The sequence below is a fragment of the Hippocampus zosterae genome, chromosome 9 (assembly GCF_025434085.1).
Source record: "Hippocampus zosterae strain Florida chromosome 9, ASM2543408v3, whole genome shotgun sequence".
NCBI classification, from domain to species: Eukaryota; Metazoa; Chordata; class Actinopteri; order Syngnathiformes; family Syngnathidae; genus Hippocampus; species Hippocampus zosterae.
Genome location: NC_067459.1, coordinates 13735098 through 13752555, shown reverse-complemented (window position 1 = coordinate 13752555; position 17458 = coordinate 13735098). Strand labels below are relative to the sequence as shown.

Below are 17458 nucleotides of genomic sequence, written 5' to 3'. Positions count from 1 at the left end.
GTGTGGTGGAGTTATCATGCCTTGGAACAACTGAGATGTGAACAGAAACAATGTATCAACCAATGTAGACTGACAATACAGTATAACACTACTCACAGGCATATATTCTTTATCCCCTACCAAAAGGAATGATGACTGCAACTTCCCGAGTCATTCTACAGCAGTTGTGAAAGTTTTCTTTGTTTGTGTTCGTATAGCTGAAGGGCACGCAATGAATGAATCATGATGCTCAAGCTTTTAAATTTTTCCCTTGAAAAGTGTGAATTTTAACAAACGAGTCGTTTCACGAGCATCTGCAAATCCAAGCACCTTAAAGAAGTCTTAAATTTGATTTTCAAAAATCTATGGCCATTGCGATTAGCATCTTTTCACATGAGCAGGACAGGAGTGTTACAGTGGTTCGTAAAATATTGCCTTCACCTACATTAATGAGTGAATGTTTTCTCCTGGCCACAGTTTCAGATTATTTGCACATTATTTCCTCTGGGGACAAAAATTGTGTAGGAATCCAAATGAATATAGTAACGTTCCCTGCGTGGCTCATTTGTATTTTAAAAAAGTTCTTAGTATGTGCTCTTATTTTCCTAAAGATGGTAGCGAGTGTGAGTAACTTTTCTAAACACTAATGTACGTCACCAGAGGGCTGTAATATGCACTTAGGGCCTATTTCGGGCGAATCGTAACCTGAGAAGTGCTTTTCATGCGGTCACTGCAGGGTTTTTGGGGGAGTTCAAGTTTGGTTAAAGTTTAGACTGAGCGCTCGTGTATGTGTGTGTGAGAGTGTGTGAATGGCGCCTTTGTGAAAGCAGCACCCTCGAGATTAGGTTAGAAGCTCTCAGTAGGATGGAAAATGTGTGCTGTGAATCGGCCGTCTGGCCAGTTAGGTGCGTACTTTTTCAAAACTTGTTGCATCATTCAGGTTTTTGAAAAAAAAGTGACGCTGTCCAAATTGGATTTGGTCTTTGAGTTCATGGTTTGATTTATAGTCACAGCCTTGCTATTGTTGGATCGCACCGCTCGGCAGTAACTGCCTATTAAAGCCAGTACGCTGACTTTTATATCTTGCGCGCTTTCCTCGATTTCCCCTTGCGACCGTCATGCTCTTCAAGCTTCTGCTGCCTTAGCTCATATTACAAGCCTTTTTGTGTTTTTGCAACAGAGAAAAGGGACTGACATTGAAGCAGTCGGATGTGAACAAAAGTGGTCTTTAAATTTAAAGAGCAGAGGTGGACAATTTACAACTTTTTGTCATTCGCTATTGCTTCCGTCAGTAAATTTTGCCGGTTCATGATTTTGTCAGTTGTTGTGGTCTTCTTTTGCTTCTCCTCCTTCTTGGTTCTTTGGTGTATGACAGCTCTTTGGTGCATACCAAAATCTCCTGTACAGGAAGTGCAAAGCATTCCATTTATAGGCATAGGAAGCAACCCTGCTTGTATTCATCCCCGTGAACAAACACGGAATGGGTTTGTTGTTTCTCTGTCGTCAGCAAAACGGGCATCCGTCAGTGGCAGTCTGAGATGTCGGTCGGTAATTGACACGGTAAATAATGACGGACAAAAACCCACCTCCCTCAGTGCTTAGTCCATCAGGTTCCCGTCATTCGTAAATCAGCAACAAAACGGGCGTCCGGTTATACAATCAAGCTCAAAGTGGTTTACCACAACACCCAAAAATACCCAAGTAATGAAACAAATGCCACATGCCAAAAGGCTAATGACTGCCACAATACTGGGAAAAAAAGGCAAAGCACAATATACCTCAAGCGAGAGTTGTCGTTAGCATATCGGGGTAATAGCATTTCTATGAACGAGCTAGCTTAGCAATAGCATTTTTAAAAAATGAATAATATACATACATTGCTTTCTTTAGAGCAGAAGTTGTGCCTGCTGTTTTTTTGACAGTTACAGTTAGATATTTTCTGTGCTGTGCTGTGAATGGCGAATCTGCATTTCTTTGGACCGCTAAGCACATGATCTAATGTCAGCAACTATGGTCGCGTAAAAGGCGTTAAGAGAAAAAAAAGGCCAATTGTAACTCTAAAGGAATACAGGTTTAAGGGCGCAAATACTTATGTTTAGCTTTGTTGTTTAGCTTTGTTCCTCCATCTAAAAAATGGAATTACACTTTATGTATATTCTTTGTATTTTATTTATTTCTTTATGGCTTCATATCTCCTTGGGTATGAGTCACTTTCCCTCGTCATCAGGAAGATGAGTCCTCCATGTTCTATAGTCCATTGTTTTGGTCATTTCCAGTAAACTGCCGTTTTGTTTTGATTTGTTTTGTTGTCCATAAATCTCTCTGTCTGTATGTGTGTGGCTATTCCAAACAAGAGGACCCTCACAATACAAAGATCCTTTTTTTCTGCATCCCCCACTTGCAGAGTGGCCCTGCCAGTAAGTCACAAGACCAAACGGTTGATCTCTGAGAAGACTGTCTTACTTTGTTACTCCGTTTTGTCTGCTGACATGAATTTGCGCTAGCCCCCTTTTGAATGCAGTCATCATTTCTTCAAATGAGACGGTTTACAGATGTGAACAATACTCGCCTGAATGTGCATTTTTTAAATTCAATTTATTTAGCTTTCGATTTATCAGTTAGCTATCCTCGTGATTCCCAACTACTGTGCCTTGCCACTTGAATTTCACTAATTTTGTTCAACTTTTTATGCCAGCGCCGTATAATGATAGAACAAAAATAATGTTTTTCCATTTTACGGTAGAAGTTACATAAACAAGCTTTTTTGTGACATTTTTTTTCTGTCGTGTGCTGTGAGTTTTTTCAAGTCAAGTTTATTTTTGCGGTACCTGTATTTCCCTCACTGGGCTCAAATACATATTTTTCCATGCCCATTAAAAAAAAAGAAGAGAGAGCGAGAGACCAGAATTTTTGTTATCGTCATGGTTACAGTGGACCAACTATAGTGCAGCGGTTACTTTTCAGACATTTTATTAATTTCTTTACATGTTTCGTCATTTCATTTAGTGTATTGAGCTTTCACTTTTACCGATGAGAACGTTACTTTCACTTGGCAGCTGTAGAGGGCACACCAGAGCATGAAGGGAAAGGTATTGTGTTTCGTAGTGATGAGAGTCCTTTAAGTCATTGATCACAAATTATCCTATTTTAATCAAATCAAAATAAATCCAGCCTTAACTCTTCTTTTACTGTAAGAGATCACTTATCACCAGATTTGTGTTACTCATTCAGGTACAAAGACAAACTCGGCTTGCTTGTACAGCAACAGCGGACGATAAATTTAATTCGAATGTCAACTTTTGCAATACATTTTTAGATTTCTCACAAATTTGCTCTTTTCCAAGTTTCTCTCAGGTAGCTTTTTAAAAATAAACTTGACATCTCTCCATGCTCATTGAACAGCAGTGTTCCCTGGTCTGCCAGCACTTAGGAGACGAGAGGCGGAGGAAAATTCTGTGTCGCTTAAAGCGCCGAAAAGAAAAGTGCAATTAATTGTTCTGTTTTCCTATAATTGTGTATAATCCCCCCCCCCCCCCCAAGTCCCCTGGTACAGTTATGTAACAACATTTTTTGGCTATTAAGTCTGCTTCGATGAAAGTTGCATCACTTCCTGCGTCACTTTCTCATCACAAGATATCCAAGGTAATCACCAGATGTGTGTTTGTGTGTACTTGCTTGATAACACTGTGCCACTAAATCATCAACTTGAGTCATTTGCAAATGCCCCCTCAGAGGAGGAGCATCAGCAGGACACCGGGCCCACCTACACTCACTCCGGTCACAGCTCCCCAACGTCAAAACACAACTGCTGACGATAAAGTTGATTTAGTTTTGTTGGCCGTCGACGCTCAAAGGCTCTTCTCTTCCTGTCTCTTCAGCCCACATAAACACACACACACACAGCGGCGTCAGAGGGCCCCCATGTATGTCAGAGCTTTATCCAAACACGGCTACGGTTGCTACATGCAGCAATTATTACCAGATGGGGAAAACACATTAGGGCTGCCTTTTCATTAGCAGCCGACACACACACATGCACACTAGTTCTTAGTTTTGAATTTCAGATTTTGTCCTTGGATGGTCCTGACTCGCTTGTATAGCTCAATGCTAACCACAGTATTAGAAACAGGTCTCAGTATGATGCAGTGCAAACTACTACTCTCAAAAGTGAACATTACAGTAATCTACAGCGACCAAGCTTAAATAAATAAAAAATGCTAGTAATTGACAGCTCACAAAAAAAGGTTTATGACTGCCGGTATTCAGGGACATGCCGGGAACAGAATTCGGGCCGGGAATAGTCGGCGACGGTAGCTGTCACTTGCCGAAAAATATTCATCGACAGTGCGGCCGTCCTACGTTGAATAGTTGTCATTGACAGGCCGTCATGCACCGAAACATAGCCGGCGACAGGTTGCGGCAGTATTTGTTTTTATTTTTATGTATACGTTATTTTGCAGGGAAGCACATTGTTTTTTTTTTGTTTGTTTTTTTGAGAATTTAGCGCTAGCAGATTGATTTATTAGGATTTATTTTGGAATAAACTAGATAAAAACTGGGGCTTTTTGCATTTGGTTTTAATGTGAACCGAACCGTGTACTGATTTTCGATGTTTTTCAATGTACTGTGAAACCACCCGTTTATCCATCCATTATCTGATCTGCTTATCCTCACAAGAGACACGAGACTGCTGGAGACTACCCAAGCAGTCTTCGGGCAGTGGGGCGGCGTACACCCTGAAATGGCTGCCAGCCAATCGCAGGGCATACATAGACAACCATCCATCCGCGCTCACACTCACACCTGAATATCCGGAGAAAACCCACACAGGCACGGGGACAACATGCAAACTCCACAGGAAGGCCGTGGCCAGATTTGAACCCTGGATGTGTGGCCAGATTCGAACCTTGGATGTCTGTACTGTGGGGCAGACATGCTAACCAGTCGGTCACCGTGCCGGCTCTCTTTAACCACGTTTAATTATTCATAGATAATTTTTAGCAACTTGAACTTTATCTCTATGTTTGACACACTTTTGTATTTCTGTATATTACTGAAAAGTGTAGCATGCATGCCATTGTCATACTGTATCGTCGCTTCTAGGCATGTGTGTATTTTTGGTGTGGTGCGCGTATGCAAACAATGCCCTACCCGCCAAGCTATTAATAAATACTCGCAAAGAATGCTTGTCTGCTATGCACAGACATATTTCACCTACCATGCTTCCTTTCTTCACATGGATTCTGCTTTCAGAACTATACATAGGGAGTGTGGGGGTGTCAATCTCCTCCGTCATCCCACGCACTAAATTCAGCAGCATTATGTCAGTCAGCACTCGACTTATAACCTGCTTCGCTAACCTGCTGGAAGTTTGCTGTCCTTCCAGGATTGTATTTTTATCTTGAGTTAAACTCCCGTTGCTCGATCCTTCAACTGCTGAGCATTTGCAGCACACAATGGAGGCCATTGTGGAGTGTAATGATATGCCTCTTCTTCCTGGGTGGCTGCTGCATTGAGTTACAACAAGCCTCCCAGTAATACGGAATAGTTTGTCGCCGAAATCTTTTTCACATTTTAACTATTCCATGATGAGAAGAAAAACATCACGGCATCCTGTTTTCTTGTTGTCATACAAGATTTTGTAATGTTCTAAGAAACTTTTTGAATTCCAATTCTGTGTTTTTGGCTTTTAGATTTAGAAGAGATTAGAACACTTTTAGAGGTGCATACTTTCGATTGGGGCGGCCCGGTGGGTTGGCACGTTGACCTCACTGTGCAGAAGTACCGGGTTCAATTCCAGCTCCAGCCTCCCTGTGTGGAGTTGGCATCTTCTCCCCGGGCCTGCGTGGGTTTTCTCCGGTCTACTTTGGTTTCCTCACACATTCCAAAAACATGCATGGCAGGCTGATTGAACACAAAATTGTCTCTCATGTGAGTGTTGATGGTTGTTCGTCTCTGTGCTCTGCAATTGGCTGGCAACCGGTTAGGTTGTCCCCCGCGGACTGCCCCAAGACAGCAGGCATTGGCTCCAGCACCCCCCATGACCATTGTGAGGATAAACGGATCGGAAAATGGATGGATGGATGGATACTGTTGATAGGATGTTAACGATTCTGTCATCTGTAAAGCAATGCAAAGTAGTATGGCTTTAATGTAACTGCTTCGCAATCACTCAGATAGAAGATTGGCTTGTTTATTTTGGAGAATAGCAGTTGCCATTGTCATGGCAACACTGAATCATCGACTTGATTATGAATATTGGTAATAATTACTGAGGTGTTAGCGAACATTGGACATCGGACTAAATTTCCTTGATAGACTTGATGTGGAATATATGTCTAGATCAATTATCTTCTAAACTGGTTAGTAATTACTGTACATTCATTTAGCACAGCATACAATCAAACCAAAATAATTCCTTCCATTGATTTTATTTTTAACCAGAATATGAGACGTAACTAGCACGCATTCTGCGTCAGAGCTTAGGTAAGCAATGACATCATCATTCCTCAGAGTCCCTGGTCAGTCCCTGTCGAGGTATGCAATGCAAACAATTTGGGCCTCGCTGAGCTATTTGGAGGCCGAAGCCATCCGATGGTTATTATCGGCCGTGTCCAATAAGAGTATGCATCCCTCTGTCATTTTTCAAAAATCCATCTGCTGCAGCCAGTTTCATTTCCCAATATTACATGTTACATTTCGCACGCCAGTTCTCACACAGAGTCTGCCTGGCAAAAACATGTGACGTATGACATTTTAATTTGAAGTGGTCATTTTGCGGGAAATGTGATTATTTGCAGCAACGAAAGACCAAGACAAATTTGTCCTCCATATTTGGTTTGGTTGAAATTTCCTGATATTGAAAATAGAAACTTACAACAAAATCTACTAGATTGAAGGATGATACAAAATTGCAAACGAACAGTTTTTGTCAGAATTGAGTCGGGCGATTATGGCCTTAAAATAAAATACCAGCACTAAATATGATTATTATTATTCATATATTTTTTAAAGATTTTGTTTCCCCTTTGTTTTTAGAAAAAAAACAACTGAAAGTGATATTACTTTTTTTTCTATTATTTTTTCTCCAAAGAAGCTTTGAAACAGTTTCATATCATAAAATGAGCTGTTGAATTCCGTGGCTTGGTTTATCAGTATGCGTTTTGTGGAAGGGTAACCCCTCACCACCTCTCTCATGGTGTTTTCTCAACTTTTTTTCAAAAAACTTTCTGGCTTGTTGACATGTCAGTACAACACCGCTTTTGCGACACATTCATGAGTTTTTGTGTGACAGCAATGGATCACCACCCCCAAATTTATCCTGATAAGTTAATTTGAATAAATTGGACAGTGATGTTATAACCATTAGGCGAGAAGACGAAGACGTTTTTAGCTAACTTTATGACCGTACCGTCTATTATTAAGAAATCCATCCATGGGGTTCGTGTCATGAAGGGGTGCGGGTGGAGGGCAGCGGGGACGCATTGGCACCCACAGCAGCTGTGCCTCACCAAAATGGACTCATCCCGAATTACCAATCGTCAATCATAGGGGAGATATTTTCATAAATAGGACCCTTAAAGCCTTCTTTTCCCTCGCCACACGCACAAGGAAACTATGCATCCTATACATGGCTCCCGCTCACTGGCGCCAGTAAGCCCAGTGAGATGTCTTCTTCTGGCTTGGCAGCTGGCTGAAGTCACGGACAGAAAGCCATTCAGAAAGACCCGCTAAATGCAGATGCACCACGAGGCCTAATTTCTATCCCTGTGTGTGTATATACAGTATGTAACAATTGTTTGCAGCTGATAAATCATGCAAAATCTTACGTAGTCAACTGTAACAAAATTTACTGTCATTCTTCCAAATTGATACAGTACATCTGGACAGTACGCAGATATCCAACTAATCAATGCAATCAAAGGCCTTTGCAAAATAAAACTGAATAGCTTGGACATTGATGTGGAATGCCACAGCGGTCAAAGTAATGCAAACGTCTTCCTGTACTCCTCTCCAGAAATGAAAAAAATATATATATTTGATGCCTCCAGAACTACGTAAATGTCATCAGCATGTGAAGAACAGCCTGTGTTCTGTTTCTCTTTCGATTGTGTTTTTTTTTTTTGTTTGGGGGAGGGTGATCAGCTGAGTGCAGAAAAGTTGAGTTTGTTGTGTTGTATTGTGTTAGGTTCCAATATGAAAGCAAGAATAGGTTTGGAGTCGGCTTCAGGGTAAGAACTGAGAAGTGATGGGAAAACATTGGTTGTATGTAGTGGATGCCTGACACTTTCCCCAGCTCTTGGAGATCTTACACACACACACACACACACACACACACACACACACACACACACACAGTGGCCATAATGCCAACTCTTAATCTCTTTCCTCCGGCACTGTTCTGTCCAGCACATGGAGGATAGCGATAGCATCGAGCCATAGGAAATCGACAATGAAGAACACACACACACACACACACACACACACACACAGATCCAAACATAGAGACATAGAGACAAGGAGATACACATCTTGGGCATAATTTCCTTGACCGACACTATCTCAAAAAAAAAGACCATCACATTAATTATCATTTGGCATGAAGTTTCTAGCGCTTTCAAACAAACTTTGAAGAATAAGAGGTGGCATGTTTCAAATGAGAAAATAGGAACAATTGAAGCAGAACTGAGCAGAAGTTGTTTGTTTTCACCCCCCCCCCCCCCCAAGAAAAAATGATAGCAAAACAATGCGATACCTTGAGGTACAAGTGACCCAGCTTCCTACTTTTTTTTTAGATGCCGCCATAGTTCAGTTGATATTTATGTTTTTACTTGCGGGCAAAAACTTGAAATATGAGCACTGTGTGATGGCAAGTTGGCATCATGAACAAAGCATCAAATACAGAGGCTTCATGCTGTTTGACACTCAAAGTTTATTTCCAAACCAAAGAATTTGACATTCTGTGTTTTAAAACAGCTTAAGGCCATACTACCCTGAGAACGCCCGATCTCGTCCGATCTCGGAAGCTAAGCAGGGTCGGGCCTGGTTAGTACTTGGATGGGAGACCGCCTGGGAATACCAGGTGCTGTAAGCTTTGGGCGGCCCGGTAGTCCAGTGGTTAGCACGTCGACTTCACAGTGCAGAGGTACCGGGTTCGATTCCAGCTCCGGCCTCCCTGTGTGGAGTTTGCATGTTCTCCCCGGGCCTGCGTGGGTTTTCTCCGGGTGCTCCGGTTTCCTCCCACATTCCAAAAACATGCATGGTAGGCTGATTGGACGCTCTAAATTGTCCCTAGGTGTGAATGTGAGCGTGGATGGTTGTTCGTCTCTGTGTGCCCTGCGATTGGCTGGCAACTGATCCAGGGTGTCCCCCGCCTACTGCCCGAAGACGGCTGGGATAGGCTCCAGCACCCCCCGCGACCCTAGTGAGGATTAAGCGGTCCAGAAACTGGATGGATGGATGTTTTAAAACAACCACACAACTTTGCTTTCAAATCTACTAACTTCATACTAACATATAATAGAAATGCCATAGAAGGCCTAACAAATACAACACACAATGTGGCACTGTTGTAATGTTTTCAGGAACACAAATGGTGCAGCAACACATATAGATGACAATACAGTCGTTACAGTCATGAAAAATATTTCAGCCATGACTTTTGAACCAGACAAATGCTCCATCTCATAAGTAACACTTTGACAGCCTGTAATTATCACCTACTCGATTGACTCTTCTGGCCACCTTGACAAGTATTTACGAGACATCTGAGAAGCCAAAAAGCGTAGCAAGTAACAATTTTTGTTCTGAGTAGCCAGACATGCCTCATAGGCAATATTGATGAGTTTGAGCGCAACATACTATATCCAACTCGGTTCTTTTGTGAGCAAACTTGGGCTCTTCAGCCCATATTTTAAGGACTTTCCTTCATCTCTTTGCACCGTGAACCGCAATCCTCAGGTGGTGAGTGTTCGTTGAAGTCCCATTGAAGGATTACTTATGTGTGTCTTCCTAAGCAATCCCAAATTATGTTTGATTGGTCCCAAAATGGTTGCACAAAGAGTCTTTTGTCGTGGAAAGCCAGCTGCTTGTTTGCTCTTCATCTTCCGTGGTTAAACAGGAACTTTGGAACAGTGTGTGTATGGTTCTCTTCTAGGCCTTGAGATTTTTAGAACACCCGCTGATGGAACGGCTCTCAGGATTTCATCATTTGAGGTTTTGTTGTATGTTTGTGTGTTTGTCTGTACGTGCATGTATGTTTTTTGTTTTGTTGTGTTTTTGTTTGTTTTTTCATGGGGGTGTCCTTCTAGGCATTGCTCATTGGACCACACATCATTTGGCTTTTGGGTCACGTCTCTAATTAAACATGGGGCAGGTCTCAACTGGCAACACTTGCACACACGCCGACCCTTGAAGTTGTTATTGCCATCTGACTCGCTGCACATATACTAATATTACCCAACCACAGCAGAACAGGGAGGCCTCAAGCTCGTCTGGTCTTTAACATCACCATTGAAAATTATATTCAATAAAGGGTAGATGTCTACCAAGGTTCACCAATCAAGACAGAATTTCACACCTTATTGTCTGTTTGTGTTAAGCTAGCAATCTTTCGTAAGGTTTGGTTAGATACGTCATGTGTGACGCCGCCCCTCTATCAGCAGTTGAGTAAGGGCTCATTTGGCCACTGTTTTGCAGAAATATGGTTACATTTGGTCACTAAGATATACTGTAGAACAAACAATATTTTCAGGGACCGGCCTTTAAGGCGTGGCGGGCAAATACAACAAAATAATATGATATGACCCGCATGAAAACTGCAATATTTTCTCAACTTAATAATAAACACGAATCATGACACGAGGAATGTCCTACCTGGGCGCAATGCTCTCTGGTCACTATGGTAATGTTTAAATGTGCCTTCAAAATACGATACAGCGTGAATACAAAGTTAATGAAAATAACGACTCACCATCGCCACATATGCAGATGTGTGGGAATCTCCCGTTGAGATATATCCATATTTTAAGTCGGGCGCCTCATAGTGTCTATTAAATGTAGCCTTCTTTTGCTTTAACGTCTCCTATCTGGGCCTTTTCCCCTTCCCCCAAAAACTTTCCGAACATGTTCTTTTTTTTTTTTTTTACTCATTTTGCTAGCTCCTGGGTTTCATTTTAGCAATAACGTGACCGAGAAGCGCGCCTTGACCTGCGTCAAGAGTGACACAACGTAGACCAGGGGTCTACAGTATGTCGAAAACGTTTCTCTTTTTTTTTTCGCGGGCCACTTGAGAGTCACGGCTTTCCTCGGAGGGCCGATGTAAAATCTCAACATAATTTCTTGCCCATGACAATTTGACATTTTAGATTTCAGCAAGGATCATGAAAGTTTACACACATGATTTGCTCCCGCGGGCCACATAAAATGATGTGGCGGGTCTGATCTGGCCCCCGGGCCTTGACTTTGACACACTACTGTAGACGGATGTAACCGACAATCCGGTAAGTTTTCAAAATAAAACATCTTTCAGATTCTGAAATAAATAAAACGGAAGTTATTTATTCGTTCTGTGCGGCACGGTACCAAAGGACCCACAGACGGGTACCGGCCCGCGGCCCGGGGGTTGCGGACCACAGCTGTAGAACAATAGAAGCTCTTGAGGCCTAAAGTCTTTTAACGAAAGTCAATCACACTGGTGAACCTTTTTTTTTGCTCCATTTTTTTCATCAGAGATATGCAAGTAACTTTTCTAGATTAATATTTTGTGCTGATTCCAACTCTGCCCCTGCAAAAACATATGGGAGTGAAACTAATCAATTCTGTCAAAGCACTGTCAATAAGATTGTGAAGTACCTCAAACTCTGTTGTTAGTTTTTGTGCAATCCTGGTCACAGATCAAGATAAAAACTCTTGGGAGGTAAATATTTAGTTTCCAGCTAGGTTGTGAAAATTGTGATGTTGGCGAATGTGACTCAGAAAATGTGTTGATAACCTTCAAGTGTGCAGGAAGTGTGTCAGAAAAGTTACCGGAGGAGTTGGGGGTCTTTGATAGGGGGACAGGAAGAGGGACATGGGAACTAGGCAGATTACGAGGTGTGACAATAAAGAAACAAGACCGTGGCAGTCATAGACTTGTCTGAATGCCAATTGTCGATGTCACCGTGTTGCACAAGAATCTTTCAGCTATTCTGCTGCATGTTGTCGATTTTTGTCGCTCTTGTGGCCTCTCTTCTGGGCTTTTGTGTAACACGCGGCTGTGACGCAACTGGTTAGAAACATTTGTGCCGTCTCCATAAGCCTCTTTGAGAAGTTTGACTAAACTTATTTGGGCCTGTGTTTCCTTGCAGTATTCTAGCGCCCTTTTCGCACTGCACTTAACACAGTGCAGCATGCTGTCGGCCTGCCTATTCATTGTGTATTTGGTGACCGGTGATCACCACGGAATCAAGCTTTGCTGGACAGCGCGGAAAGAGGACTTCTGCCGCGACTACAAGGTGCCTCGAATGATCTGTTTGAGAATTTTGCGATATTTTGGTGGACTTAATTACATGTAATGGAATGCGGACTGTGGAGACCGCCTTAATAAATGTGGTGATTTGGTCTGCTGAGCTTTTGGGACAAATTAGAGATGACATACAGTTTGAGAAGACATTGCTTGCCGCTCAACCCGAAATATACTGTACCTTGAAGCGGTCTTGGCGGAACTGTAGCTCACGTACACGATTAATAATCCCCACCGAGCCATTAGGAAAGACTGCACCATGCCCTTGTGTTTTATCGCTGCTTGTCTCATCCTCCTCCTCCTTAAAAAGAGAAAACTCAGGGCTTTCTTTTGTAAAAATGAAAGCTACATCTTTGAGGTACTACTTCTCGATACCAGTTGAAAAGGTCTCCATTTTTACTTCCTGGCACGAATTTGTCAGCAGTTCGAAATATGGCCATGCTGGCAACCGGGGCGCTGCCGTCATTCCGTGCTGCGACGCAACCTTTCACACTGAGCGAGTGCAGTGTTGAAAGTAGGCCCCAATCGAGATGAAAAAATACACTGTACTGATTAATCAGCATTATTATTTTTTAGAATGGATAAATATGTTTTCCCCCCCGAGGCATCTAAATAGGTCTCAATTAGATCAAGGGTTTTTGCTATTCGCGGGCCGGCCTGGTCTCTATTCCTCATGAATATCGGGGGTCAACTGTAAATATATGCTTTTTGTTATTGTAAAGTGTCCTTGGGTGTCTTGAAAGGCACTTATAAATAAAATGTATTATTATTCATTCATTCATTCATCTTCCTAACCGCTTGATCCTCACTAGAGTCGCGGGGGATGCTGGAGCCTATCCCAGCTGACTCCGGGCAGTAGGCGGGGGACACCCTGAATCGGTTGCCTGCCAATCGCAGGGCACATGTATTATTATTATTATTATTAAATAAAATAAATTTACTCTTCAGTTCCCAGAATGCATTGTGTGGTGCAATATATCGACTGATAAGGACATTACCAATAGTTGAATGCATTATATTTAACATAATTGTATCTTAGGTATACGTTACACTTTGGTTTTATTTATTTTTATATTTATTTATGTATTTATTTATTTATTTTTACAAACTGTGGTTGTGTGTAAAATAGTGCCATCCAGATCAATTTCTTCCACAACTTGCATTGCTTGTAAAAATTAAGATTGATTTGTTTTCACTGACAGGTGCTTATCAACAGATGTAATTTTCCAAATTTAAGGATACACGGTGATGGTATAGATTTATGTATGAAAAACAATGAAGCCAGTGTTCCATGGGTAAGACTGCTGTAAATGGTTAGAGTACATCTGGCCGATTATTTTGGCCATAATCACCCGATTTAATCGGCAATGAAGCACAGAGTGTGAGCATGACAAAGCGTGTGACAGTAGAGTTGTCTACCAAAGCGTAGAAGTCAACAAAATAACAGCGGAATATTGACAAGCTGTTTCAAATTTGTAACATCGGCCTTTATTTTATGCTCAATGTGTCACAGTCTTGTTTCTTCTTGTCACAATGTGTACGGTCAGGGACAACAACAAAAAAAGGAGAGAAAAAAAAATCAACATTGAAGTCAGGTCATCTAAGAGCAAAGCCATCATGTGGCCCCTGAGAGAGCAAAACATTTCAGGGAAAGTGTCGCTGAGGAAAAAAAAAGAAAAAAATGAGGGTCCTTGTGGGTAGCTGTCTGTCGGAGACCCAGGAGAAACAACAGGACTCAGCTGTTGCTCCACAGGCCCCCACACCCGGCCGAGAGCCACTCGGTTTGTTGTTGTAGCTGGCCTTTATAACTCTCGAGAGACAAGCCAAGGTGGGGAGTAGGGGCAGGACTCAAGGTACAAAATAGACATGAAGAGCGAATGCGCAGAAAGTTAGATGAACACTTTTTTTCCCTCTTTGCTCTGTGATGACGAGGTCCAGCATGGAGATTTGGGCTGTGTGTGCAGGTGCTTTGTTGGATTAACCCCAGTTTATGAAAACACGAGGGAGGGGTGTTTTTGATGGGTCTACGTGACTTTGCTGGGACTGCCTTACAAGCTCTGTTCCCAGCAAAAGGAAGTAAAAAAAAAAAGTGCACTCAAACGTCACGACTCACGCTCTTGTGTCACCGATAGCACGTCAGCAACTCTTGACGATAACATCTTTTAATGTGTTGATGTGTTGCAAATCATCGGCTAATATAGTCCCCACTCAATGAGGAACTGGGAGAGGAAATTGAAATGTTGTTGGGGTTTTTTTCCCCCTCACTTTTGTAGCAGTTAAGGAGCCTGATTAGAGTTTCCAGATTTTTCCCGATGTCTGGATTAATCGACAACAAAGCGCCGATAGGCAAATAGTCATTCACAGACACAGTCACACCAATGAACAATTCGGAACAATTTGGTATTTTCTCGCTGTCTAAAGAAAGCACAGCTGCATCCCTGCAGATCTCCGCCATAGTCCAACATAATTCGATTTAGGGAAGCAGAAGTACAGGACTCTCGGAGAGAGCTCTGTCACGTGTTTGTGTGTGACTCTTCAGCTCAATCTAGCTCCTATAGTTTTCTGTCTAAAGAAGCGTAACGTGACATTCGCGACAGCCAGTAGACCTCTGCTGTAGCCCAACATTCTTGGGCTCAGTACAACACTAAGCATGAAAACGGGAGCTTAAAATTCAGAACACCGATACTTTGCATCTGTACATTCACTCTGAATCGCTTTTTTTTTTTTTAAACACTCCGATACCACTCACTGTAAAGGGCCGGTGATGAAATCAGCACCGTTAGCGACGGAGGCCACTGCTTCGTGAATATTGGCTGTGGTCGATCGTCACCACAAAAGATCGCGCACCTGACATTCCAATTTTGGAATAAATTTTAATGAGAAAAATATTGACAGAAATATTTAGGATTTTTTCCGATTATCAAGTCAAAATGTCTTTTGACTGGAATTTTTAGAGGACATTCTGAGATAATCAGGTAGGAGGCAGTGGCTGAAATGACACGGAATGACCCAAAGGTTTAACCCCGGTGGTCATGATATTCTTTGGACCCACCTCTTCCTCTCTCCACACCCATCCTCTTCCTGTCCCTGCGATGAGGTCGTGCACTCCCTTCGGCATTCCCCCCGTGAGAGGTCTATCGAGGCCGGGAACAATCGATGGCGGAAATGAACAAGTGTTCCTTTCGGGAATAGACGCTTATGTGGCTCTCTGTGAGTCAGTCCGAACAAACGCAGCCCAAAAAAAAAGTGTTCTGAGAATAATCAACAAATGTTTTTTTGTTGAAGTTAAGCTGTTAGCATTTTCAAAACCATCATTGCTGAACTTCTATTTTTGTAGATTGCTGAGTTTCTGGGGTGTTCTGTTCACCGAGAGAAGTCACGCTTTCCCACTTTGACTTGGGGAGAAAAACAAACCCAATCACATGGTGCTGCTAAAAGCACCTGCCAAATAAGGCTGCATTGTACTTCACTTAACACCTGCGGGTCATGCGCATCATAGGGCGACCCACCTTTGACCGTCTCGCCCCATTTTAAACCGTCTCCAACCGCATTGCAGATTCCCGCCATACTCCCCAGGAATGTGGTTGTGTTCAGGGTGTCGCATGAGGTCATCAACGGCATCATTTTGAGTGTCATGGCAAATTTGGCCACTCTGTGTGTGTGTGTGTGTGTCTCTCTCTCTCTCTCTTTCCATATATATATATATATATATATATATATATATATATATATATATATATATATATAATATATTGCGCGTCGTCCCGCACGCGGTCTGTCCTTCCGTCTGTCCCTTTTCAAAACGTACCTACTTCACCGTGCCGCCACTGCGCCGCTCAGGCAGTGGCTCACTACGATCGCGCGGGCATCTTAGCGAAAAAATGTTGTCTACCCACAAGCATTGCAATGAAATTGTTAGTTATTTAGTAGAGCTAAACATCTCTTTATTTTCGCGATAAGCAATGAAGATGAACAAAAAGTTGAACCAAGCAACAACACTTTTGTGGGCCGAAGGCCCACCTTACCAGCCTTCCGCAGGAACTAGCTGATGAGCCGCCCAGAGGGCGGCGAACCAGCTAGTATATATATATATATATATATATCTCTATATATATATAGATATATATATATACACACACACACACCGGTATACGTGTACATAAATAATCTGGGTACAATAGCAAAATTAGTTTGCAGATCCAAAACTCAAATGGCAGTGTTCTGGCTCCATAAATCCCTCACAAGAAAGAGTCATAAACAACACATAGAGAATATTGAGCCCTGAAAATAGAATCCATTGTTGCCCTCTCCATATTTCCACACCGCTAATTAAAGCTTTGACATGGGTCAGACTGCTGCCTATTCTGCGTTCTTCTCTCCAAAACCGATACGCATTGTCCTCATATGTTTTTTTTTCTAGCCTGCAACATTTCAACTATGTCAATTAAACAGAGAAGGAAGCTGTCATCTCTGTTTGCTTTGCGTCATCAAAAAAGGAAAAAAAAAAGAAAAATTAGACATAAAAGTCCTTCTCTTTCTTTCTTGGTAGGCAGCGCAAACCACATCAGCGTGTGTGGCCCACTAATTGCATTTCACATGGAGCCAGCCTCTATGATGAAAGCTCTACTTTGTGCTTTGGTGTCACTTTTAATATGTAAAGCAGATGTGTGTTTAATGGACGAGCCCATCGGCGGTTGCGTAGGAGAGTCGAGCGCCCACCGGGAGCCCACCAGCATGTACGCTAAGGCTTCTTACCGTAAACATTGCTGATGGTTTTTGTTGTGCTAACACTGGAAGTGTTGTGGTGGTTGCCTTTCATGCAGATGTCAACGGTTCTATTCTCTGCCAGTGCTCTCAGACTCAGCTGCTGTCGGTCCCGAGTCCAGATCGGAAAAAAAAAAATCGAAATGGATTTCTCGCTTCTCTTTGTAGATTAACATAGTGCCGTTTCATCGAAGAAAGAAATCTTTTCTTTTT

The 17458-nt window shown here is 42.3% G+C and overlaps 1 protein-coding gene and 1 non-coding gene across 6 annotated transcripts in view; both read left to right on the top strand.

The window, feature by feature from the left end:
• The window catches only part of atg7 (ATG7 autophagy related 7 homolog (S. cerevisiae)), a 45559-nt gene that overhangs the window by 23438 nt on the left and 4663 nt on the right, over nt 1–17458 (top strand). The gene's annotated exons all lie outside the window — the stretch shown is intronic.
• On the top strand, nt 8955–9073 carry LOC127608320 (5S ribosomal RNA). The gene has a single exon (XR_007964238.1). It is a non-coding gene; the product is annotated as a 5S ribosomal RNA (ribosomal RNA).